Raw genomic sequence first — 24,869 nt, forward strand, 5'->3', positions numbered from 1 at the left:
CATGCCAGTCCTCCTGCACTAAACAAACAGACATCCATTTGAATTACTTCTTTCTATTCTGCCCAGTAATAAAGACCATCTCTATACCCACTCAATGCATGTGAGTTTGAGCAAACTCCAGGAGATGGGGAAGGACTGGCGTGCTGCAGTCGTGGGGTCACAGAGTCGCACACAACTTAGCGACTGAAAACAAATAGTGTTTTGTGGCGAGAGTTGTGTAAAACCGCATTTTGTTAGTTTGAATAAGTCAATTTGAATGACTCGATTTTTGTTTTAAAGCCTGAGATCAAACAGAGGTGAAGGAAAGAGGTGGGGTGGGGGTTAAATGGTCCATTTGAGATGTTTGCCTTGGGTGATACGAGAGGGAAAAGAAGGAAAGCAGGAGATGAACCACGGGAGGCGCAGGGCTCCCCCAGCCCCTGTAGCACCTTACAGCAGAGAGTGGCACCGGGTTAACACCAATGAGGACTCAACGAAGAGTGTTGGAATCCAATGCTGTTTTCTAAGATAGAAACAGCCAGAAGATGTGAATTAATGAAAGCTCTTTGATGAGCAGTGACTAAAGCATCAGGGTCCAAAGAAACAATTGCAATTGGAAAATGTAGCCGAAGTTGTTTCCTAAACTGGTAAATAAAAGCAAAGCGTGTGCTAAGAACGTAAATAGCTGTACCTGTAATTAGCTTGTATTGATGAGAGAGGGTATTAATGATCACAGTAAAAGAAGGCTGAGCATTGAACAATTGATGCTTTTGAACCGTGCTGTTGCAGAAGACTATTTAGAGTTCCTTGGACAGCAAGGAGATCAAACCGGTCTACCCTAAAGGAAATCAACCCTGAATATTCATTGGAAGGATTGATGCTGAAGCTGAAGCTCCACTGTTTTGGCCACCTGATGTGAAGAGCCAACCTGGGAAAGACCCTGATGCTGGGAAAAAGAAGAGGGGCAGCAGAGGATGAGATGGTTAAATAGCATCACCGACTGAACAGACATGAATTTAAGCAAACTCTGGGAGATACTGAGGGACAGGGGAGCCTGGGGTGCTGCAGTCCATGGGGTCGCAAAGAGTCAGACATGACTTAGCGACCGAACAACAGCAGCATTATGTTATTGATCTTGCTTGGATTCTTGAAGAGAATGCTTCTGGATTCTGAAATCAGGGTGAATTTTTAAGAATTGCCCTCTTTTTTTGCACATTTCATAGCATGCTGGAAGACCAAGCTACCATCCTGCCATTCCCCAATCCCCAACCTTCCTCCTTCCTTTTAAGTTTTGGCTTCTGTGCTAATGACAAAGGGAGCCCCTAGAAGGAGCTTGTTCAGGCCACGCTCCTTGGGTGCCCAGCATGGGCTGCAGTTGGAAGGAGGGGGTTCACCTCCACTAGAGACAGAAAGTCTCAAACGGGAGACTCTGCCTTTTTCCTAAGATGGAAAGCCTGGAGATAAGGCTGATCTTAAGAGAGATAGGGATGCCACTGACCAAGGTTTCTTAACTTCTCTTTATTTTTGGTTTGCATATTCACCAACAAAAATCCTCATTGTTACGAAGCAGTCTGAAACTTTTTGCATGCATTTAAGCAGAGTGAATTTGCTTCCTCTAATCCCCAGGAAGAAGGAGGAGAATCAATATTTATTAAATGCTTAATGTAAGACAAGTCCTTCACAAACACCCTCATTTTAAATCCTGTAACTACCCAATGAGTCAGCTTTATTTGTTGCCTTTTATACTTATCCAAAACTAAAGCTCAGAGAGGGGAGGTAACCTTTCTAAGGTCATACAGTAAACCCACAGTGGAGCTGGGTTTCAAGCCTAAGTATCCCAGGCTCCAGGATCCTCACTCCTGTTCTCAATGCTAGGCAGCCTTCCTCCTGCCCTTTTCTCTTGGCCCATCATTATCTTTCTCTAATTCTACCTCCAGTTCTGAAGGATGGTTTTACCGACAGCATCTTCCCCCACACTCTTCTTATTCCTAAAGACAGGGCAGGTGCCTCTGACTCCCCCAAGGACATTGCTAAGAGTGTGGGAATTTCTGAACAATTTCTTGTGACATTGTATGACCAAAAGAATCAAAAATAGACTCTCTTCTGATATTTCCACCTTGCATTTTTCTAGCTATTCTTATGCTCCTTGATGTTAGGATGATACTTCTTTTCCATCTTAGTACAAACAGGTTAAAAGCCTGGGCTCTGGAATAAGAGAGAGCTAAGGTAAAATGCCCTGGGTGGCTTTGTGTAAGTGATTTCAGGGTGTAAAATGAGGGTGTGTGTGCGTTAATCACTCAGTCGTGTCCAGCTCTTTGCAACCCCATGGACATAGCCTGCCAGACTCCTCTGACAATTTTCCAGGCAAGAATACTGGAGTGGGTTGCCATGCCCATCTCCAGGGGATCTTCCCAAACCAGGGCTCGAACTTAGGTCTCCTGAATTGCAGGCAGATTCTGTACTGTCTGATAATCATCCATTTTTGTGAACGTATGTGAAATAATGCAAAGAGCTTAGAGAAGTGACTGGCACATAAAAGGTGCCTCTGCAATATTTCTCCTCATTCTCACTTCTCTCCTCCTCCTTCTCTTTATTATTGTAACTATTCCCCCTAGAAATTGGAGGCAGAGCGGGTGGCACAATTGTATGTCCGGTCTGCCAGGAATCCACAGCCTGGGCCTGGCAGGTCTTGGCCATGAGCAGGCTCTCAGGGAAGCTAAGCAGGGGTCAGCAGAGGCAAGCCCTTTTGGTTTTGTCCTTTTTTCCCTATCTCCAGAGATCTCATTGGTAACAGGTAAGAATTGATGGTGGAGATTGGAGGGATGGAGAAGCAGAGCAGACGGGGCTACCGCAATTGGAGCTTATGTAAAATACAACAGTATGAGCACAATGAAAATAATGTGGGCTTTGAATCTAACTAAATATGCTTGAGTTTGCCTCCACTGCTTATGAACTCTTTGTCTTTGGGCACATTAGTTCGCCTCTCTCAATCTCAGTCTCTTCATCCTAATGTTTATTGAGCTGCTACCTTATGCCAGGCACTTTGTTGAATATATAAATATATGTGTGTATTTTGTATACTATATGAGAGGGTATTCACATGCACTCTGTAAGGTGTTATTAGCATCCCAGTCTATTTTACTCTTGTGATTCTTACCTTCCTGTTTAGCTAATATCTATGAAGCCACGTATAGGGCTTCCCTTGTGGCTCAGCAGTAAAGAATCCGCCTGCAATGCAGGAGACTTGGGTTTGATCCCTGGGTGGGGAAGATCCTCTGGAGAAGGAAATGGCAACCCATTCTAGTATTCTTGCCTGGAAAATCCCCTGGACAGAGGAGCCTGGCAGACTACAGTCCATCCATGGGGTCGCAAAAGAGTTGGACACTGGCTTGCGACTAAACAAATGAAGCCACATACTCTGCTGGGAACAGTGATATGCTAAGTGAAGAATGGGACTTGAATTCTGGCAGTAATTTGAGGTATGCGGGGGTGGGGGTGGGGTGGTCAGCAAGCCCAGCACATATTGTGTCTTCAATAAATGTCAGTTCTCTGCTCCTGTGCCCTAATTCATCCCATTGTGCTCCACAGAGTTCAATTATTCCATTCAATCACACTAAATGAACATTTTTGAACAAAAACTGGTTCAAAAGCAGCAGTTGCATGTGATCCAGCAGAACCCAGAAGAGAGGCAGCCTGCCTGGGTTATGGCAGGAGCAGCAACCTCCCAGTGGAGGCTCGAGTGGGCTTGTTTCCCTTGACTTCTCAGGAAGGCAATTCCATTCCTTACTTTGTTAAACCCCGTTCTAAAAGCAAAGCATTAAAACAGACTGTGGAATGCTCACTGAGGTAGAAAACCAGCGCCCAGCAGCAGTACCCCTCACCGGGAGTCAATGGCTGGAAACAAGAGACAGCAGAGGAGGCTGGCGAGGAGGCTGCCCTAGACAGACTGATGGCGGCCACCAGCCTTTCCGTCTCCCCTCCCACCGCCGGGCAGGGGCATGCTGCCGGGCTCTCTCCTTTCCTGAAGTCAATCCAACCAAGACACAAGCCCCCAAGAGAAAATACTCCCAGTTGGAACTCAGGCAAAGCACGACCATCAAGGGGGACACCCAGAAAAATTGTACCCTGCCCAAAGTAATGATCCCTTTGCAAAGATTGGGTGGCTCAAGGAATTCGACCCCATTAACATCTGAACGCCTCTGAACAACCATTTGACTATCTCATTTCATTACTAAGGGCTCTCGAGCTCAGTTGGTAAAGAATCCACCTGCAATGCAGGAGACACCGGTTTGATTCCTGGGTCGGGAAGATCCCCTGGAGAAGGAGTAGGCTACCCACTCCAGTATTCTGGCCTGGAGAATCCCATGGACTGTACAGTCTGTGGGGTTGCAAAGAGTCGGACAAGACTGAGCGACTTTCACTTCACTTTCACTCGAGGACAATCCCTTACCGTTATCGATGCCTTACTCTTGTTGATTAGGATGATGAAATCCAGTATAAATGGCTTCCCTGGTGGCTCAGTTGGTAAAGAGTCTGCCTGCAATGTGGGGGATCTGGGTTCAATCCCTGGGTTGGGAAGAGCCCCTGGAAAAGGGAATGGCAACCCACTCCAGTGTTCTTGCCTGGAGAATTCCATGGACAGAGGAGCCTGGTGGGGTACAGTCCATGGGGTCACCAAGAGTCGGACATGACTGAGTGACTAACTTTATCCAGTATAATTAAAATCTTCACTAATTTCAGTTGTGTACAATGAACAGCCTTTTTTTATTTCCCCTTTTTTTCCTCTTTCCCTTTAGGCTTCTTTGCTCTGAATTAACTCTGGTTCCTGAAGTGTGGAAAAAGTAAACAAGGTTTTGTTTGGATTCTACCCTTAGTTTCTCTGGACTGAAACACACGAAAGTGCCAGAAGTGTCCTGTGATATGATAAGAGTTTCACAAAAATGTTATAGAACAACAAAAAAAATTCCAGAGGTTTTACAATTAAAAAGATAGGGGTGCAGGTAAACTGTGCAGCCTATTTCCAATTGCTGTGTATTTTCATAAAAGCTAAACAAAAAATTCATGCTAAATGAAATCAACACAAATTCATGTTAACTTTAGCCAAATGAGTATCTGGGTCATTGAAAACAGAATCCCAAATGGTAGATTAAATATTTCACATGCTCATATCAAATTCTGGTATAAGAACTTAATCAGTATACAATTTCTGAAAGATGAGATAAAACAAATATTAAGGATTTAAAGACACACAAGAACACAAACAAAAAACACAAAGAAACAAAATTATCTAAATGAGTGACCTTAGTCTGTCTTTGTGGCCCTTAGTGATCCACTTAAAGGAGTTCAGTTAGTAAGGTGACTTACCTGTGTGAACTGTGCTAATTGTTCCCACTGTACAGGTGTCCCTCGCGGGACAACGTCAACTTGTGTCTGGAGAAGCTGCCAGCCAAGCAGTCAGATGTGGGCTCCAGGCCTGGATTATGGAAACAAGAACATCTCCCTAGCCTGTTCCGAACTCTGTTTTGGTTTGGTGTGTGTGTGTTGGGGAGGCGGGGGCTGCTGTTTGTTTGTTTGTTTCCTTTGGTTTATTTATTTTTGGCTGTACTGCATGGCTTGTGGGATATTAGTTCCCCAACCAGGGCTTGAACCCATTCCCTTGGCAGTGTAAGTGAAGAATCCTAACCAGTGCACCAGCAGGGAATTCCAAAAGTCATAATTTTATTTTTTGTGTGGCCATATCATAGAATCTCAGTTCCCCAACCAGGCACTAAACCCAGGCCAAGGCAGTGAAAGCCTGGAATCCTAACCACTAGCCACCAGAGAACTCCTGAACCCTGTTTTGAGGCTAAAACAGGGCAAAACTTATGAAATGGTTTGAAGATCTAGGACAGAAAATAACTTGATACAAAAATGCCAACAGTTAAGTGGTTAGATTATGAGTGATTATTGTATTTCTTTCTCTCAACAGACTATTGAAATGAATTTCATTACTTTTGTAGTACAAATAGGAAATTAGAAAAAATATAATGCTACATAAGGTAACTTAAAAAAATTTTTATGTTAGTTGGCCCACTTATGGGGAGTTTTATAATAGTTAATGGGCTTCTCTTGTGGCTCAGCTGGTAAAGAATCTGCCTGCAATGCGGGAAACCTGGGTTCGATCCCTGGGTTGGGAAGATCCCCTGGAGGAGGGAAAGGCTACCCACTCCAGTATCTTGGCCTGGAGAATTCCTGGACTATACAGTCCATGGTGTTGTAAAGAGTCGGACACGACTGAGCGACTTTCACTTTTACTTTCATAATGCTTAATTCTATTTCCACTTGATTATAGAAGCTTGTATAATGCATGGTAGACCCATAAATGTACTCCAAAAATCTACAAAACCTATCTTCTATCAGCCATTATAAGAAAATAAACTTTTCCCCTTTTCTAAACCTCTTTTATGAACAAAATCCTTGTTCTCCAGTACATTCTTAACAAATACCAAAAATATACAGAGGTAAATAGCATGCAAATAAACCTTGAAAACATACATTTCTCCCTTAATTATAAAACGTAATATAAGGAATTCCTTAGTGGTCCAGTGGCTAGGATTTGGTGTTTACATTGCTGGGGTCCAGGTTCAATCCCTGGTTGGAGAACTAAGATCTGCAAGGTACATGGCGAAGCTGGAAAAAAAGAAAAGAAAAGTAATATAAGCCCTTGTAAATGCTGGAAACTATAAGATAGAACCTAAAATAATATTTACCCCCAAACCTACCAATTGTAATCAACCTTTGTCCATATTTCTGTGTAATAGGCGGGAAGCCACCACTGCTGGGCTTTCCGGAAGACTTGGGCCCCCGCCGCTGAGCGGCAAGCATGTACTACGGTGAGCAGGATTTGTCACCATACTGCTTATGACCCTTATAATGGAAGTGCTTTACTTGAACACCACATAAATTAAGGAAATCTGAGTGAGAAAACAAAGAGAGGTGTTTTTTTTTCCTAAGAGAGTTGTTTCTATGCAAACTAGATTGAAGGCTTCGGAAAGATGCCATGAGACAAGATTTTTTAAATAAAAGGGTTCTGCGCTCAGGAGGCCTTGCAAGGGTCTGCCCTGAGTGGCGCTGTCCTGGGTGCTGCGTCCCACCTTCTAGGACCAGGCTGGGCAGGGTGGACACAAGGGGCAGACACAGCCACGTGGCTCATCACAGGCTGGCTGCTTCCGTCCACTAAATGAGGATCCGGAAATGAACACTGCGTGACTTACCTTGTGTTCTCTCCCTTTGAGACAGGACCCCTGGACTGGAAATCACCTGAGCTAAAGGACTGGAGACTCTCAAGGAGACCTTGTGAGTTCTGCACACTGTGAGGCTCTCCTCCATCTGGGTCCTCAGGTCAGTGACTCATGGGATAAATTGGCTATAGCTTTAACTAAGCTCCAGCTCAAGTTTCCCTCTGCTGTCCCAAGGAAAGGACCTTGCTTTTCCTTCTGGCTTCCATGATTTGGAATGTGCCCCAGGATATTTAGGGATCAGTCAAATTCAGCCAAAACTGTATTGGTTAAGATTCCCATCTAGATGCCCTATTTAAGAAGGTCGCAGAGCAGGAAACACTCCTGGATGGAGTCCCAGCTCGGTCCCACGGCTGGAGATGTCTCTGTCTGTCACGGGTCCCTGCGTAGGGAGCTTCCCAGAAATTTTTGGGCAAGATGAATGGCCCAGGCAGAGGCCACCTCATTTACCATCCACCTCACCACCAGCATCACTGCCCTGACGGTCCAGAGGGCTCTCACAGCGGGCTTTGTTGTCCTTGCCTGTCTGGACTCGTCCCAGTACTGCTGTGCGGACCCAGTCCTCATCCCACTGTATGCCCTTTGGTGGGACAATCAATCAAGGTGTGGGGTGGGGGCAGGGGGCCATTTGACCAGAGTGAGGCCAGTGAGATGCCTTCTCCTGGGATCTGAATTTTGAGCTAAGGGCAGAAACTGGTGGGACAGCATCTGAGGGAGACCATCCCCTCATTCCTGCTGACTGCGAACCTGAGAGCAGCCCCAGTTCCTGTCCCTCCTGAGCCTGGAGATTCAGATTTCTCTTTGATTCTGTCAGCTACCCATAGGTTCCACTGAGATCTGTTTGTGTTAGAGTAGCCAGAGCTAAATACTTCTGACTGTAATGGAAGAATCCTGAGGGACACAACTCACAGTGGTGTGTGTGTGTCTGTATGTGTGCGAACACATGTGTGTGTTCTGCCCTGGAAGCACAGCCTGGGTCTGCATTTTCAGCGCTGACCATGCAACACACATATATTCAGTCTATCACATATATTTCTTTCACTAATATCTAGGCAATTGAGATAGTATACAAAACAAAAAAGGGAATAAAATTCAATACTTTGTTTCAAGGCTATGGCATGTATGTGCTTACACTTAGCCAGGAGAAAAATCCCACCAATATATTACACCACATCTCGTGGACACCTATTGGATTATGAGCCAAGTCCTTCCACATCCGTGGGGTGGTGGTTGGTGGTGAGGGATTGGGTAGGGAGTATGGCTGTTTCTCCTGCATGCCCCTGCTAAGTCGCCTCAGTCGTGTCTGACTCTGTGTGACCCCATAGACGGCAGCCCACCAGGCTCCCCGTCCCTGGGATTCTCCAGGCAAGAACACTGGAGTGGGTTGCCATTTCCTTCTCCAATGCATGAAAGTGAAAAGTGAAAGTGAAGTCGTTCAGTCGTGCCCGACTCTTAGCGACCCCATGGACTGCAGCCCACCAGGCTCCTCCGTCCATGGGAGTTTCCAGGCAAGAGTACTGGAGTGGGGTGCCATTGCATGCCCCTACCCACCAGCAAACAACAGATTGTTCCACAGGGTCAATGCTGATGTAATCTAGGCCAATCATATTTTTCTCCATGGCACTCAGAATGGGGATGGGGTGAGAGGGGAGGGCAGGGCTGGAGAGAGGAAGGGAAAAAGACAGAGAGAAAGGTGGAAAGAGTTGGTTTCCTCCAGGTGCTAAACCATGAACGCTTGAGTAGGGTGGGAAGCTGCCTTCTGCCCACCAGGGGACAAGTAGCCAAACCATGTAGTCTGTTAAGGAAGAATGAAGGGACTGCCAGAGAGAAACCAGAGAGGCAGCCACCCACCCAGCTGCTGGCTACAGCTCTCTTTTGGTACCCAGCTGTGCGCCTGTCTTGGGATTCTGTGAGAGCCTTGAGTCCTGATAATGTATTCCTACGCGTATAACCAGCTCAGGTGGATTTCTGTGCTTGCAACTCAGTATCCAACCAATACAAGCATAAATTCCACGTGCTGTGGAAATCCAACCTACAGAATGACCTTCTCAAAGAGTGAGGAGAGGTTCCAAGGCCCCTGCAGAGAGGAGGGACTTCATTCCTCTTCCTTAAGAACCATACCGTTCACCATTCTTTAAACACCAAGATGCTTGTCTCAGGTCTGTTCAGTTCAGTTCAGTTCAGTTGCTCAGTCATGTCCGACTCTCTGCAACCCCACGGACAGTAGCACGCCAGGCCTCCCTGTCCATCACCAACTACTAGAGTTTACCCAAACTCATGTCCATTGAGTCGGTGATGCCATCCAACCATCTCATCCTCTGTCGTCCCCTTCTCCTCCCACCCTCAATCTTTCCCAGCATCAGGGTCTTTTCAAATGAGTCAGTTCTTCACATCAGGTGGCCAAAGTATTGGAGTTTCAGCTTCAGCATCAGTCCTTCCAATGAATATTCAGGACTGATTTCCTATAGGATGGACTGGTTGGATCTCATTGCAGTCCAAGGGTCTCTCAAGAGTCTTCTCCAACACCACAGTCCAAAAGCATCAATTCTTTGGCACTCAGGTTTCTTTGTAGTCCAGCTCTCACATCTGTACATGACTACTGGAAAAACCATAGCTTTGACTAGATGGATCTTTGATGGTGAAGTAATGTCTCTGTTTCTTAATATGCTGTCTAGGTTGGTCATAACTTTTCTTCCAAGGAGCATGCAGTCATCATCTGCAGTGATTTTGGAGCCCAAAAAAATAAAGTCTGCCACTGTTTCCACTGTTTCCCTAACTATTTGCCATTAAGTGATGGGACTGGATGTCATAATCTTCGTTTTCTGAATCTTGAGTTTTAAGCCAGTTTTTTCATTCTCCTCTTTCACTTTCATCAAGAGGCTCTTTAGTTCCTCTTCACTTTCTGCCATAAGGGTGGTGTCATCTGCATATCTGAGGTTATTGATATTTCTCCCGGCAATCTTGATTTCAGCTTATGGTTCATCCAGCCCAGCGTTTCTCATGATGTACTCTGCATAGAAGTTAAATAAGCAGGGTGACAATATACAGCCTTGACATACTCCTTTTCCTATTTGGAACCAGTCTGTTGTTCCATGTCCAGTTCTAACTGTTGCTTCCTGACCTGCATACAAATTTCTCAAGAGTCTGTATCTCCATTGAGTCTTCTAAGGGAGATTAGTTGAAGTCTATTTCATAACAGAAAACAACCATATACAAATATAGGTGCCCATTTTTATACTTAGGATAACTACTCCCAAGAGACTCACAGAATTAGATATTCTAATATTGGCACATGAAACTTTGGTAGACACATCGTACTGCAGTTCAACAGCTTCCATCAGCGTGTTCCATGAATGGAAAACATGTTACTATCATACAGGAAGATATGAAGCAAGCCTGACATTGTCCTGTCCCTCACACGAGCACCATCAGAGGTCACACTTAATGAGTTTTACTGGTGTAGACTTAACACTGGACAAAGTCTTTTCCTGTCAGAGTTGCCATGTCTGGGACTCCCCTGGTGGTCCAGTGGTTAAGACTCTGTGCTTCCAAGGCAGGTGACCAAGGTTCCATCCCTGGTTGAGGAACTATGATCCTGCATGCCATGTTATGAGGCCAAAGAAAAAAAAGAAAAAAAAACAACCAAACAAACCAAACCAAAGACCCCTCTGTTGCCATGTCTAAGAATTCTAGGGTCCCATCTAAGATCTCACTAATGTCATGGTAGAGCTAATTGAGAGGCATTGTTTAGACCTGTGCTCTTGTCCCTAGGACACACCTTTAGTGATTTTAGAGTGACTTACCTGATTTGAAACTTTGGGGAGATTAACTAAACATGTTATTTCAGCTTCTTGATGTCTTTCATTGCCTTGAACAGTACTGTGGGCAGCACTGGCTTTCTTTGCCCTTCCACGGGGCATTTTGCAGGCCTGCGGCCAGGTGGGGACCAGAACTCAACTCAGGTTGCAGGCCCAATTTCATTCTTCCACTAAGTCACAACCTCGTGTGTACCTCTCTCAGTAGGAGGGATGACATTCGGCCTCCATCTTTAATCTTTATTTTGTGTCTCATCTTGTTTAGAACCTAGGTGAAAAAGAGGAGTGTAATTTAATGGGGACCTCTTTGAGACCTCAACAAATGGTTCCTCCGATTTTCCCAGTGCTGTCTTATACATGCTGAGTTCCAGTGTCTCCCAGCTGCTAGTAAGGGAAGATATAGTTTGCTATGTTCAAGAGATGCTTTTATAAAACCATCATCTGTAAAAGGTTTAAAAGTCCTGACATCAAATTCATAATAGTATTTTGCAGCAACTTCACTGACTTTATTCACGTGTAAAAACAAACTCTTTGACCTGTTCATCTTCTTTTTCAGTTTGATAGCATTATCATCCTTTATCATCTCATTTATCCTAGCTCTTATTATGTTTATTTATGATAATTATTAATGTTTTTCAGAGAGTGTCATTCTTTTTTTTCTTCCAGTTTTACTGAGATATAATTGTCATATAACACTAAGTTTAAGGTGTACAGCATAATGATTTGATTTACATACCTCATGAAATGATTATCACAAGAAGTTTAGTGAACGTCCATCATCTCATATAGATACAACATTAAAGAAATAGAAAAATATTCCTGTGATGAGAACTCAAGATTTACTCTCAATTATTTTTATATGCAATATATAGTAGTGTTAGAGGAGGGCATGGAAACCCACTCCAGTGTTCTTGTCTGGAGAATCCCATGGAAGAGGAGCCTGGTGGGCTACAGTCCATAGGGTCGAAGAGTTGGACAGGACTGAAGTGATTTAGCATGCATGCAGCAGTGTTAATTGCATTTGTCATGTACATTATACCCCCAGTACTTATTTATCCTGTAACTGGAAATGTGTACCTTTGGATTGCCTTCATCAATTCCCTCTCCTCCAACCCCACATCTGGTACCCCAAATCTGATCTCTTTTTCTATGAGTTTGTTGAAGTATAATTGACCTGTATTATGTTAGTTTCTGGCACAGGACAGTGATTGAATTTTTCTATACTTTTCAAAATGATGACCATGATAAGTCTAGTTGTCACCTGTCATCATTCAAAGATAGCATATAATTATTGACTATATAATCCACAGTGTACATTTCATACCCATGGCTAATTTACTTTGCAACTGGGGGTTTGCATGCCTTAATCTTTCTCACCTAATTCTTCTCCTCCCACACCTCCCCACATCTCTTCTCTCTGGCAATCATCTCTTTGTTCTCACAGTCATGAAAGTGAAAGTCGCTCATTTGTGTCCAACTCTGTGCAACCCCATAGACTATATAGAATTCTCCAGGCCAGAATACTGGAGCAGGAAGCCTTTCCCTGCTCCAGGGGATCTTTGCAACCTAAGGATCGAACCCAGGTCTCCCACATTGCAGGCGGATTCTTTACCAGCTGAGCCACCAGGAAAGACCAAGAATACTGGAGTGGGTAAGCCATCCCTTTTCCAGGGGATCTTCCAGACCCAGGAATCAAACTGGGGTATCCTGCATTGCAGGAGGATTCTTTACCAGCTGAGCTTCCAGGGAAACTCTCTCACAGATATAGTCATTATTATTATTATTGCCGTGGGATCTTAGTTCCCCAACCTGGGATTGAACTGGTGCCCCCTGAATGGGAAGCATGGAGCTTTACACATTGCACAGCCAGGGAAGTCCCAATCTTTCTTTACATAATAGACAATATTTTTTATTTCCATAGAGAAATAGACTCAATACTTTTCTGAAAATCAGTGGTCTTCTCAGTCTAAAATTTCCCCCAACTTACGATAAAGGCATAGGAGCAAGACAATATTAGAAAAATAGTGGAAGAATGATTAGAAATGACAGCTGACACTCAGCCCGAGGATTGCAGAGATGCATAACATGAGTAAACAGGAGGCAATGATCTTTGCTTAAGGCCATTAATGCACGTGGGCCCAGGGCTGCCAGGTCATCTGATTTTCAAAAAGAAGCTGAAATAAGATTTTTACATTAAATTTCACTAAAAAAAAAAAAAAAAATACTACCTCAATTTTAAAAAGAATCACTGAGCATATCCACAAAATACATTTTTTGGTAGAATCCTCCATAATTCCATCGGGGCTGACAGTTTGATTATTATCAGAAGCCACAGGGAGCTTCTAAGGTGGCTGGACATAGCCGACTACCTGTGTTGTGAGATCTGTTTGGGGAGGACTGGGCCCTCTTAGGAACGGGCTGTCTTTCTTTGTAAGGACTGAGACGCTTGGAACAGGGGACAGAGCAGGTGGGGATGGTGGGATGATCCTGGCTAAACACCTAGTTTGCTTTTAGCCTGGGGCAGCTGCCGTCTATGGGGTCGCACAGAGTCGGACATGACTGAAGCAACTTAGCAGCAGCAGCAGCCAAAGCTGCAGGTGACTCCCCAGTGCTTTCTCTGAGATGCCAAGCTGACCATATCCACTCGCAGGCTTTCTTTCCCTTAATTTTTCTTTCCTTCCAACCTGTCCATTCTCACTGTTTCCATTGGAAACCAGAGAAGTTCAGCTGGAGTTTCAGATTCTGGAGATCAGTGTGTACTTGGTAAATTCTAGTCACTGCGGGACCTGGCTAAACAGCTGAACCCAGGGCTGCAGTGACCAACCAGAAAGGCAGAATATCCGGGATGAAATACAGCCGCCGGAAAAAACAAAACAGCATTTCATTTGCTGTGGAGAAAATATAATCATTAAAGAGCCCCAAATGAAGACTACTACTTTTTTTTTTATTTTTAATTTTTTGTGCACTCTGTGTGGCATGTGGGATCTTAGTTCCCAAACCAGGGATGGAACCCACACCCCCAGCATTGGCGGCATGGGCTCAACCACTGGACTGCCCGGGAAAAGCCTGAAAACTACTTTTTATGAGAAACACGTAGAACATGTTATGCTCTCCTCTAAAACTGAGTGGCCTTTCTGAGAGGATGTGTACACATAATACACACTTACACATTACACAATGTTTTCACACAGGTATACTATTTTAATAAGACTTTTGTTTCAATAAATTGTATTAAAAATATGTTTTTGAGTACATTTCTGTTAAGTGATTATTTGAATACCACTTTTGAAAAATTGCTTACCCAAGTTTATTGGGTCATATCCAATTGCATTATCTTTTCTTATGGATTTGTAGAAATCTGTATTCTTTCCTTCTTTCTCTCTCTCTCTCTCTTTTTTTTTTTTTTTTTTTGTGGCCTACTCCAAGGTCAGGCTTCCCTGGTGTCTCAGATGGTAAATTATCCATTCGCCTGCAATGCTGGAGAGGCAGGTTCCATCCCTGGGTCAGGAAAATCCCCTGGAAAAGCCCATGGCAACCCACTGCAGTATTCTTGCCTGGAGAATTCCGTGGACAGAGGAGCCTGCTGGGCTACAGTCCATGAGGTCACGAACAGTCGGACACAACTGAATAGCTAACACACACACTCCAAGGTCATGCCGATATTTTTCTGTTATCTGCTTCTGGAAGGTTTATTGTTTTACATTTAATATTTAAAACTATAATCCACTTGGAATTAACTTCTTGTGTGTGAGGTAGGGGTCAAGTCCTTCTTTGCTTCCTTTCCTTTCCACTTCCCTTCCTCCTTCATCTGGACATCCTATTGGCCTAGAGTCCCTTACTAAAAAGACTGTCCTGTTCCCACTACACTGTATATAACTTTGTCATAAATGAAGATGTGTGAGTCTATTCATTTTTCAAGTTCTTTTTTAAATAATTTTTTGTAAGCTTTAAAACCCACCCATATGCAGTAGGCAGTCTCCAAGATGGCCCCAAAAGCTCTCGCCTCCGGATATTTACACCTTGGCATAGTTCCCTCCCACACTGCACCAAGATCGGTTTGTATGACTCATAGAATACAGCAGAAAAGATGGAATGTCACCTTCAAAATTAAGTTATAAAAGATACCACGATCTCCCTTTCTCCCTTTCTCACTTGTTCTTGGGGAAGCCAGCAGTCATTTCTGAAGGATACTCACACATCCTTGTGGAGAGATTCACATGGCAAGTAGCTGAGCCCTTTGTCCAACAGTCCATGAAACAAGTGTGTGAGTGAACTCGGGAAGACATCCTCTGGCCTTCAGGTGACTGCGGACCTGGCTGATGGCTTGACCACAACCTCATAAGAGACCACAGCCTCATAAGAGACCACAGCCTCATGAGAGACCACAGGCTCATGAGAGACCACAGCCAGAACCACCCAGCAGAGCTGCTGCCACATTCCTGACTCTCAAAAACCAAGTGAGACAATAAGTTTTTGTTGTTTCAAGTCGCTAAATTTTGGGGTAGATTGTCACACAGCGTGCATGCATGCTAAGTCGCTTCAGTCGTGTCCGACTCTTTGTGACCCCCATGAACTGTAGCCCCCTCCCAGGTTCCTCTGTCCATAGAATTTTCCTGGCAAGAATACTGGAGTGGGTTGCCATGCCCACCTCCAGGGGATCTTCCCCATCCAGGGATCCAACCTGCATCTCCTGTAACTCCTACATTGCAGGCAGATTCTTAACCACTGAACCACTGGGGAAACCCTGTTACACAGCAACAGATACCAAATATATCATTATTCCATTTAAAAAAAGTTTACATATTCAAAAATACAAGCAGAGCTCCTAAAATTTTCACTTTATTATGAGTCGTTGAAATGATAAAGGCGCTTGTAAAGCAGAGGATTACTTAATGACTAATGCCTTACACTTCTGCTTCTTTGACTGAAGCCTTTGACTCCGTGGATCTCAACAAACTGTGGAAAATTCTTCAAGATTTTTGGAGTATAAAATACCAGACCACCTTACCTTCCTCCTGAGAAATCTGTATGCAGGTAAAGAAGTAATAGTTAGAACCGGACATGGAACAACAGACTGGTTCCAAATAGGAAAAAGAGTATGTCAAGGCTGTATATTATCACCCTGCTTATTTAACTTCTATGTGGGCTGCTGTCTCTGGGGTGCACAGAGTCGGACACAACTGAAGCGACTTAGCAGCAGCAGCCAGCAACAGAGTACATCATGTGAAATGCCAGGCTGGATGAAGCACAAGCTGAAATCAAGATTGCTGGGAGAAATATCAATAATCTCAGATATGCAGATGACACCACCCTTCAGGCAGAAAGTGAAGAGGAACTAAAGTGCCTCTTGATGAAAGTGAAAGAGGAGAATGAAAAAGCTGGCTTAAAACTCAACTTTCAAAAAACTAAGATCACATCATCTGGTCCCATCAGTTCATGGCAAATAGATGGGGTAACAATGGAAACAGTGACAGACTTGATTTTCTTGGACACCAAAATTACTGCAGATAGTGACCGCAGCCATGAAATTAAAAGACATTTGCTCCTTGGAAGAAAAGCTAAGACAAACTAGACAGCATATTAAAAAGCAGGGACATTACTTTGCCAACAAAGCTCCATATAGTCAAAGCTATGGATTTTTCATTAGTCATGTATGGATGTGAGAGTTGGACCATAAAGAAAGCTGAGCCCCAAAGAACTGATGCTTTTGAACTGTGGTGTTAGAGAAGACTCTTGAGAGACTCTTGGACTGCAAGGAGATCCAACCAGTCCATTGTAAAGGAAATCAGTCCTGAATATTCACTGGAAGGACTGATGCTGAAGCTGAAGCTGAAACTCCAAAACTTTGGCCATTTGATGCGAAGAACTGACTCATTTGAAAAGACCCTGATGCTGAGAAAGATTGAAGGCAGGAGGAGAAGGGGATGACAGAGGATGAGATGGTTGGATGGCATCACTGACTTGATGGACATGAGTTTGAGTGAGCTCTGGAAGTTGGTGACGGACAGGGAAGCCTGGTCTGTTGCAGCCCATGGGGTCTCCAAGAGTCGGACATGACTGAGCCACTGAGCTGAACTGAACGCCTTACATGTCACAAAATCACAGGCAGTTTTGACTTCAAGCCACCAGTGCTACAGAAAGTATGTGGCAGCCAGAGACAGAATGAGAAATGCAAGATTAAATCTGGGATTCCAGGATAATTTCTGTGGGTCCCTCCTTCTGGACAATTTATGATCCTGGTAGAAGCCAAAGAACTCTATTTCTCTAAAATCCTTAAGATAAAGAGTGGTCACCTTTCTTCATCTCTCTTCATTCCTACAGCAGTCTTAAGTAATTAAATTGCTTTAAATACCAGCTGGAAAATGCAATGAGTATTTAAGATACAATGTGCAGAGCACTTTGCCTGGGGCACATAGTCAGTGAAAGGAAGTCTTAGGAGGTAAGACTGAGTAAGCTGAGGTCTTTTTGGTAAATTGATGTCTTTTTGCTCTTGGCCATTAGAGCTGGGATGAGCCATACAGGAGCCATGCACCAGCTGGCCCAATGAAGTGGTAGATTCCTAAAGGCAACCTGATCGTTCCTCAGGCCTGTGGTCTTGATACCACTGCTTGCCTGTTGTAAAAAAAAAATCCCTGGGCATTCGGAAGGGCGTGTTATAAATACAGATTCCTGAGCCTCACCCCTGGGCATTCTAAGTCATTAAGTTAGAAGTCGGGTCAGGAAATGTGCATTCGTGACAGCCTCTTATGGAGATTCTATGGACATTCAGGTTTGAGACCGAGTTCTAAGAGACTCCCGGTGGGCTGGCTCTGTTACCTCCAAGTCTTACGTGCTCATTCTATCTCTCAATCCAAAGCCTTACCATAAAACTGTCCCTGATAATTCCTGAGACTCTTTTGTTTCTGGGGACCTACATGGCTTTGGGGCACCTTGCTTCTTTTACAGTTTCTGCTCCTTTTGCTTTCTTGGTTTGGGCATCACCTGATATTTTCGGAAAGAACTTCCCTACTCCAAACTTGGTCCTTGGGAACTTCACCCTCAGCTTGGTCCTCACCAGCTCCCGGGGAAGAATCATATCATTTTGCTTAAATGTCATATTTAAAACTGAGTGCCTCCCTCAGTGCACGCACACACACACACACATAAACACACATAACACACATACTTCCCATGCTCTCTCCCACCTAGGCAGGGGCCAGTGAAGGATGGAGAAGCCAGATGGTTCCACATTCAGGTTCTTGAAAGCCTTGTCTGAAGCCCTCCATACTCACTTCTATCCGTTCACTCCCTTCCCTGTAGTATCACGGTCAAACGAATGTGGACACTGAGCTCTGGATTTTGTTGCTTTCAAAAACATTTTTTGGGGTATAAAAAAATTAAACTCACACAGCAAGTAGAGAGAATAATATAACGAATCCTCACAGACCCATTCACCCAAATTCAGTAATTATGAAAAAATTTGCCACATTTACTCTATCTACCCTTTTTCTCCCTTCTGTTGAATTCTTTCCTTTCAAGCCAGCTTCAGACATTTCAGACATCTAAATTGGGCAATACTATGAGGCCATCTTTCTGGTAAATCTTCTGTCTTCCTGTCTGGAAAACTACCACTTAGAGACCAATCATGGCCTCCTTCATATGCTTCTGCATCCAATGCCCGAGCCCATGATGTCAATGTGCATCTCTGTATTACCACATACATTTCTTAAACATGTTTCTTGTCTAAATCAAGATCCAAACCAGGTCCACAAATTACATTTGGTGGTTTGTCTTTTATACCCATTTTAATGTAGATTTCTCCCCACCCCACAAGCCACTGACCTGTTGCAGTTACTAAGTCTGTTTCCCACAGCCTTCCCAACATTCTACATAGGTCAGTGTGGCTCCTTTGGAGTCATTCAAGTTGCTTCCCTCTCTTCCTGGTTTCCAGAGGCTTGATTAGGTTGCTTCATTTTTTTAGGCAATAGGTGATGCCACAGGCTTTTTCATAGAATACCTCAGAAAGCCTGTAGTATCTGGTTGTTTTGCTTTTAATGATGCTAAGATCGTTCAGTGGCTTTAGGGGGTGACCAACCTGATAGCTCATTCTAAAATTTCCTAGTACTGGTTCATCACATTAGTTTCATCCATTGACAATCCCAAGTGAGTTCTGAAGACTTTCTGCTATAACAGCACAACTGACCCACTGGTTAAATTTACCTACAGTCATCCGTTGTACTTCTTTGCTCTGAACCTCCAGGAAATGCGGCTTCCTCTCGTGACTGTATCGCCAAACTCTAGAAAACTGCTTCTTAACCCTTTAATGTGCATATAAATCCTATTAAAATATAGGTCTAATTTAGGAGGCTTGAGGTTCCATATTTCTAACCAGCTTCCAGGCTATTCCAAAATTGCTTATCTGCGGCTATACTTAACTGAGCAAGGCCCTGCTGCTGTTGCTGCTAAGTCGCTTTAGTCGTGTCCAACTCTGTGCGACCCCATAGACGGCAGCCCATCAGGCTCCCCTGTCCCTGGGATTCTCCAGGCAAGAACACTGGAGTGGGTTGCCATTTCCTTCTCCAATGCATGAAAGTGAAAAGTGGAAGGGAAGTCGCTCAGTCGTGTCCGACTCTTAGCGACCCCATGGACTGCAGCCTACCAGGCTCCTCCGTCCATGGGATTTTCCAGGCAAGAGTACTGGAGTGGGGTGCCATTGCCTTCTCTGAGCAAGGCCCTAGGGCATTTCTAATAACTAAAATCCCACAGGAACCAGAAGGAGCTATGTACAGGCCACTCAGAGATTTTCAAGAAACTGGCCCTGAGAATCAGGGAGTATATCTATATTGGGCAACACTATAGGGCTGTCTTTGTGGCAAATCTTCTGTCTTTCAGTCCAGAAAACTGCTACTTAGAGACCAATCATGGCCTCCTCATATGGCTTCTGCATGCAATGCCCAAGCCCATGACGAGACCCTTCTCACTGGGTTGGACCACTTAGATTTAGCCTCTTCCTTCTCCTCGCCTCGTGCATATTTCTGCTGTTAAGTCCTGCAACAAGAGATGGAAAAAGTGCAGTTAAAAATGTTCTATGCTCTGGTTGTCTCCAGAACTTAGTATACTGGGAAGTACGTGGACCAGCATGTGCCATAGAGGACTGTCTGCTATCTCCAGAGTACCTTGGAAAAGGTCAAGGCTTTTGGCCAGACCCCCCTGGAAGAACTGACAACATGTGATGCAGGGGAGGGAAGGGGCTGTACCAAGACCAGGGTAATAAAAGCAAATTGTCCCCAGCAGCGAAAGTCGTCTGTCCCCATAGACGACTGCCCTAGAGTTTTTGCTGTCCAAAGCTCAATGCTCCCAACTGGCAACCACTCACTCATATCTCTTGGCTTGATGTCCTAGACCATGTACTAGTTTTGAGCTCTCCTAAGGCTTCCCTGGTGGCTCAGATGGTAAAGAAACTGCCTGTAATGTGGGAGACCCATGTTTGACCCATGTACAGTTCTAAATTGGGCAACACTATATAGGGCTGTCTTTCTGGCAAATCCTGGGTCAGAAGGATCCCCTGGAGAAGGGAATGGCTACCCACTCCAGTATTCTTGCCTGGAGAATTCCATGGATAGAGGAGCCTGGTGGGCTACAGTCAACCGGATTACAAAGAGTTGGACACGACTGAGTCACTAACACTTTAATGCTTTGGCTCACTCACTTAAGCTTTAAGGTCCTTCCAAATACCCTCTCTGGTATTTTTGGATCCATCTTCCAATTTCATGCGCACTTTATGGCTCTGCTTACACTTGTGATTATGGTGGGGGGATGGTCACAAGTCTTGGACAAAGACAGCTCCCTCCTACATGTCGCCCTGCACTCTCCACATCCGGCCACATTCAACTCAGGTCTCTGAGTGCAGAAGACCAGTTGGGATGAATCGGAGCAACTGGAGTTAGATTGGGAAACATCTTAATTCCTAGATGAGGTTGCCCTGTGTGCACTGAGGAACTGCTGAAGGTTATCAAGCAGGAAAGCAGCAGTTCCATGATATTAGGTTATTTGAATATGTTTTCCAGGTTGAGACATTTTTAAGAGTACTTTGAGGCATCAACAACGAGCATGCCTCATTAAAAATCTCAGAACATTCTGTCCTCCTGTAGCCCAGCCATGGTCTCTGGGTTCTCACTGTGACATTTTCCACTGGGTAAATGTCTTCTCGTCTCAGTTTATTTATAGTTCATTTAGACCATCAAAGCAATAATAATTCCCAAAATAGAGAGCAATGCTCTGATGATCAATGGGATACATGAAAAGCAGTTTAATATAAAAGTGAAAATGAAAAGGGTGTTTTTTTGTGGGGTTTTTTTGGGCTGCAGTAGGTCTTCATTGTTGCATGGGTTCAGAAGTTGGGGAGCACTGACTTATTTGCCCTATGGCATGTGGGATATTAGTTCCCTGATGAGGGATCAAACCCATGTCCCTTGCATTGGAAGATGGATTCTTAACCACTGGGCCTCCAAGCAAGTCTAAGAGAGTGGTTTTAATATAACTAATAACTTTCCTCTCATTCACTCCATCAACTCAATTTGTGTTATTTCTTTCAAGACCATGCCTAAGATATTTTTCTTCTATGAAGCCATTCCTGACTAAATCTACCACATCTTGAATCAGGAAGAACTTTACATTTAAAGCTAGGAGGTATCATGATACAGACTTTAGAATAAGGCAGATAAAGATTTGAATCCCAGATCTGTTACTTACATTATCTGAAACGAAGGTCAAATTTATCATCTGTATTATGAAGCTATCAATTCTGTGTTATCTCTGTTAACACTTATTTTTAACTCAGTGGCAGTCTCCCACTACTTTCTTGTTAAGATAACCCAGATCTATTCAAATATTGAGTGGAGATTTCTTGATCTTATGAAAGATGGATCCAGCTCCTGATTTGTACAGACCATGTGACCCAGTTCTGGCCAATGAGATACAAGGTGAAATCTGATGAGGGCTTCTGGGAAAGATTTTCATCCCTAAAGTACGTGCTCTATCTACCTTCTTCCTGCTTTTAAACTTGGTTGTGTAAGAACATGAAAGTTTCTACTGTGAGAGGCAGATGAGTGCCAAGACACTGACTCAGAACTCTGAGTTATGAAACTGCTGACCAAATGCCAGCAATGGTGTTAAGTGTTGGGGAGACAATGAAGAGCCAGTAACAGATATCATCTCTGCCCTCCTGAAGCTCAGAGTCTAGTGGAAGGTAACGGCCAGCGATCAGACACTGTGCAAGTAAATATGAAATCACAACTGTGACAAGTGTTTTCAAAAAAGAGGAACATGTTCCTGGATTAATAAATCATGGAGAAATGTATCTTCCCAATATACCTATACATGATCTGGGAGAGTAGAGGATGCTTCTCTGGGGATGAGATGATACAGCACTATCTGAAGGAAGGTTAGGAGCTAGTTGGATGAGGGAGTAAAGAGACCAAGAGATTTAAGGATACAGAACAGCAAATGCAAAGACCCTGGGAAAGAGTGAACATGATACATTTGCAATTGTACTTTTATTTTTAAATTTAATTTTATTTGACCAAAGTTGTATATTTGTGGATGTAAACTACAATGTGTATAAACTATATGTAATTTTAAAAGTCAAATAATTACCTTGAGTAATAATATTGAAAATGATACATGTTAATATCATCGAAAAATATCAGTCCATGCCTCGCTCCTCCCCACTTTCCAATCCCACTCCTCAGGGGCAACTCTTTTTCATTATTTGAGCTTTCTTTTTCAAATTCTAGCATTCACTTCTATATTTCTAAGTAGTATGCTGAATGGCCAACCCAGAACACAGTTCTGTGACCCAGGTCTGGCCAATGAGATAGAGGCATATAGGAGGCTTCTTCAGTGCTGGCATTTCTTTCTTCATGAATGACTTAGTTGAGGTAAGCACCATCCTCTCCTTCTCCTTACTGTCTTAAGCATAGATGTCACAGCTAATGTTGAAGGGATCATCTTGTATCCACATGAAAAAGGCCAAGAGACTCTCAGAGATACCACAACTGAGTGTTGGGACCAATGCTAACTTTCAGAGCAATTTTTTTTTTTTAATGAGAAAAATTAAATCCCATCTTTCTAAACTACTGTTAATCAGCCTTGATATTACTAGCAGCCAAAAGCATTTCTAATTGATGTTTAGTTGCTAGTTTCTGATTTATGAATTTTGGGCAATAGGTATTGACTTTCTGTTATAGAAGATGACAATTTTGAGCTTCCCAGGTGACGCTAGAACCCACCCGCCAATGCAGAAGATGTAAGAGAAGTGGGTTCAATCCCTGGGTTGGGAAGATCCCCTGGAGGAGGGCATGGCAGCCTACTCCAGCATTCTTGCCTGGAAAATCCCACAGACAGTGGAGCCTGGTGGGCTGCAGTCCATGGGATCGCAATGAGCCAGACACGACTGAGTGACAAAGAACGCACACACTGCACATGGTAATTTAACTCACAATTTCCCACATCGTCATCACCCACCTAATACCAGTATCTTCCTCCTTTCATCTTCCCAGTTGAGGTTTATCACCAGTTTTAGTAAATTATCATTCAGTAATTCTATTATGAAGATCATATGAATATTATTCACTGTTGAACCAAGTATGTAGTAAGATTAATTTGATTATATTTCCACTCTTGTATAATTTTCCCCCAGAATTACTGAATGCTAAATATTTGTTAAGCTTTCTCTGTACCTATTCCTAATACTTTTCATACCCTCAAACACCGTCTCAATATAATTTTCCATCATGTTAAACTTAATTGTTGGGTTCAACCCTTCACCCCCACCCCAAGACCTCTGTTGGATGAGAGAATTTAGTTGCTCTCTAAGCCTGCTAAGCCATTATAATTTTCTGCCATCCCTCTAACTGTCTCTTCTGTTGCCTCCCCTCTTTCCTGAATCTTAAGGCTATCTCTTTCTTGGTTCTTTCTGTTCTCCCATGTCTTAATAGAGCACATTGTCTAGTATCTTTTTGAGAAAGGATGCAAGGTTTTAGAACTTGAGCTTCTGGAATTGAATTTTATTCTACTTTCATACTTCACTGATAACTTGTCTAGGCATATAATTTAGCATTTAAAGGTTTTTGTCCCCCCTAAATCTTGAAGCTGGCAGTATCGTTGAATGAGATAATATATTCTGATTCTTCTCTTTTTTTTGGCCATGCCCTACAGCTTGTGGGATCTACTTCACCGACTAGGGCCACGGCAGGCCGCGAAAGCCAGAAATCCTAACCACTAGACCACCAGGGACTTCCGTTTCTTCCCCTTTCTTTCTTTTTTTCTTATTCTTGATCCTTTGTGCCTGAGCAGTTTGCTCTTTGCTTGCTTCATTTTATTTTCATTTCATTTCTCTGGGCTAGAAAGATCAGCCCAGACATTTTATGAGAATTGCTTCAATTTACTTCATTTAGAGCCCACTGTACTGACCACCGTGTGGGTCATACCAATTAGAAGACTTAAAATACATGAGCTATTTAAAAATCACATATTATCTTTTCTCTGATAATTTTCTTCCCAACATTTTTCCATTTTTTTTTCTGCAATACCTCTTAGTCATGTATTAGATCTATCTGCCTGATCTTACAATTGTTAATTTTTTTTCTCTTTTACTCTCTATTTTGTTGTCTTTTTTCCTACTGTATGGGAGATTTCCTAGATTCTATCTTCAAATATACCATGGAAGGCTCTTTTTATGCTTTCTTTTTAGCCTCTTTTTAGGCTTTCATATTGATATTTCAATGTCTGTGAGCCCTTTTTGACTCCCTGATGGTTG

General features: G+C 43.4%; 1 long non-coding RNA gene across 2 annotated transcripts in view; it reads right to left on the reverse strand.

The window, feature by feature from the left end:
- The window catches only part of LOC112579066, a 43,399-nt gene that overhangs the window by 2,539 nt on the left and 15,991 nt on the right, over positions 1–24,869 (reverse strand). The window contains exons 2-3 of one of the 2 annotated variants that reach the window (XR_003103452.3): positions 11,060–11,339; positions 5,344–6,648 (exon numbers count right to left, since the gene is read on the reverse strand). This is a non-coding gene — a long non-coding RNA (uncharacterized LOC112579066). Of the gene's footprint in view, positions 1–4,722; positions 6,649–11,059; positions 11,340–24,869 lie in introns of those variants that run through there. The other variant, XR_003103451.3, reaches the window with a different exon arrangement.

This window comes from Bubalus bubalis, chromosome 15 (assembly GCF_019923935.1).
Source record: "Bubalus bubalis isolate 160015118507 breed Murrah chromosome 15, NDDB_SH_1, whole genome shotgun sequence".
Classification (NCBI taxonomy): domain Eukaryota; kingdom Metazoa; phylum Chordata; class Mammalia; order Artiodactyla; family Bovidae; genus Bubalus; species Bubalus bubalis.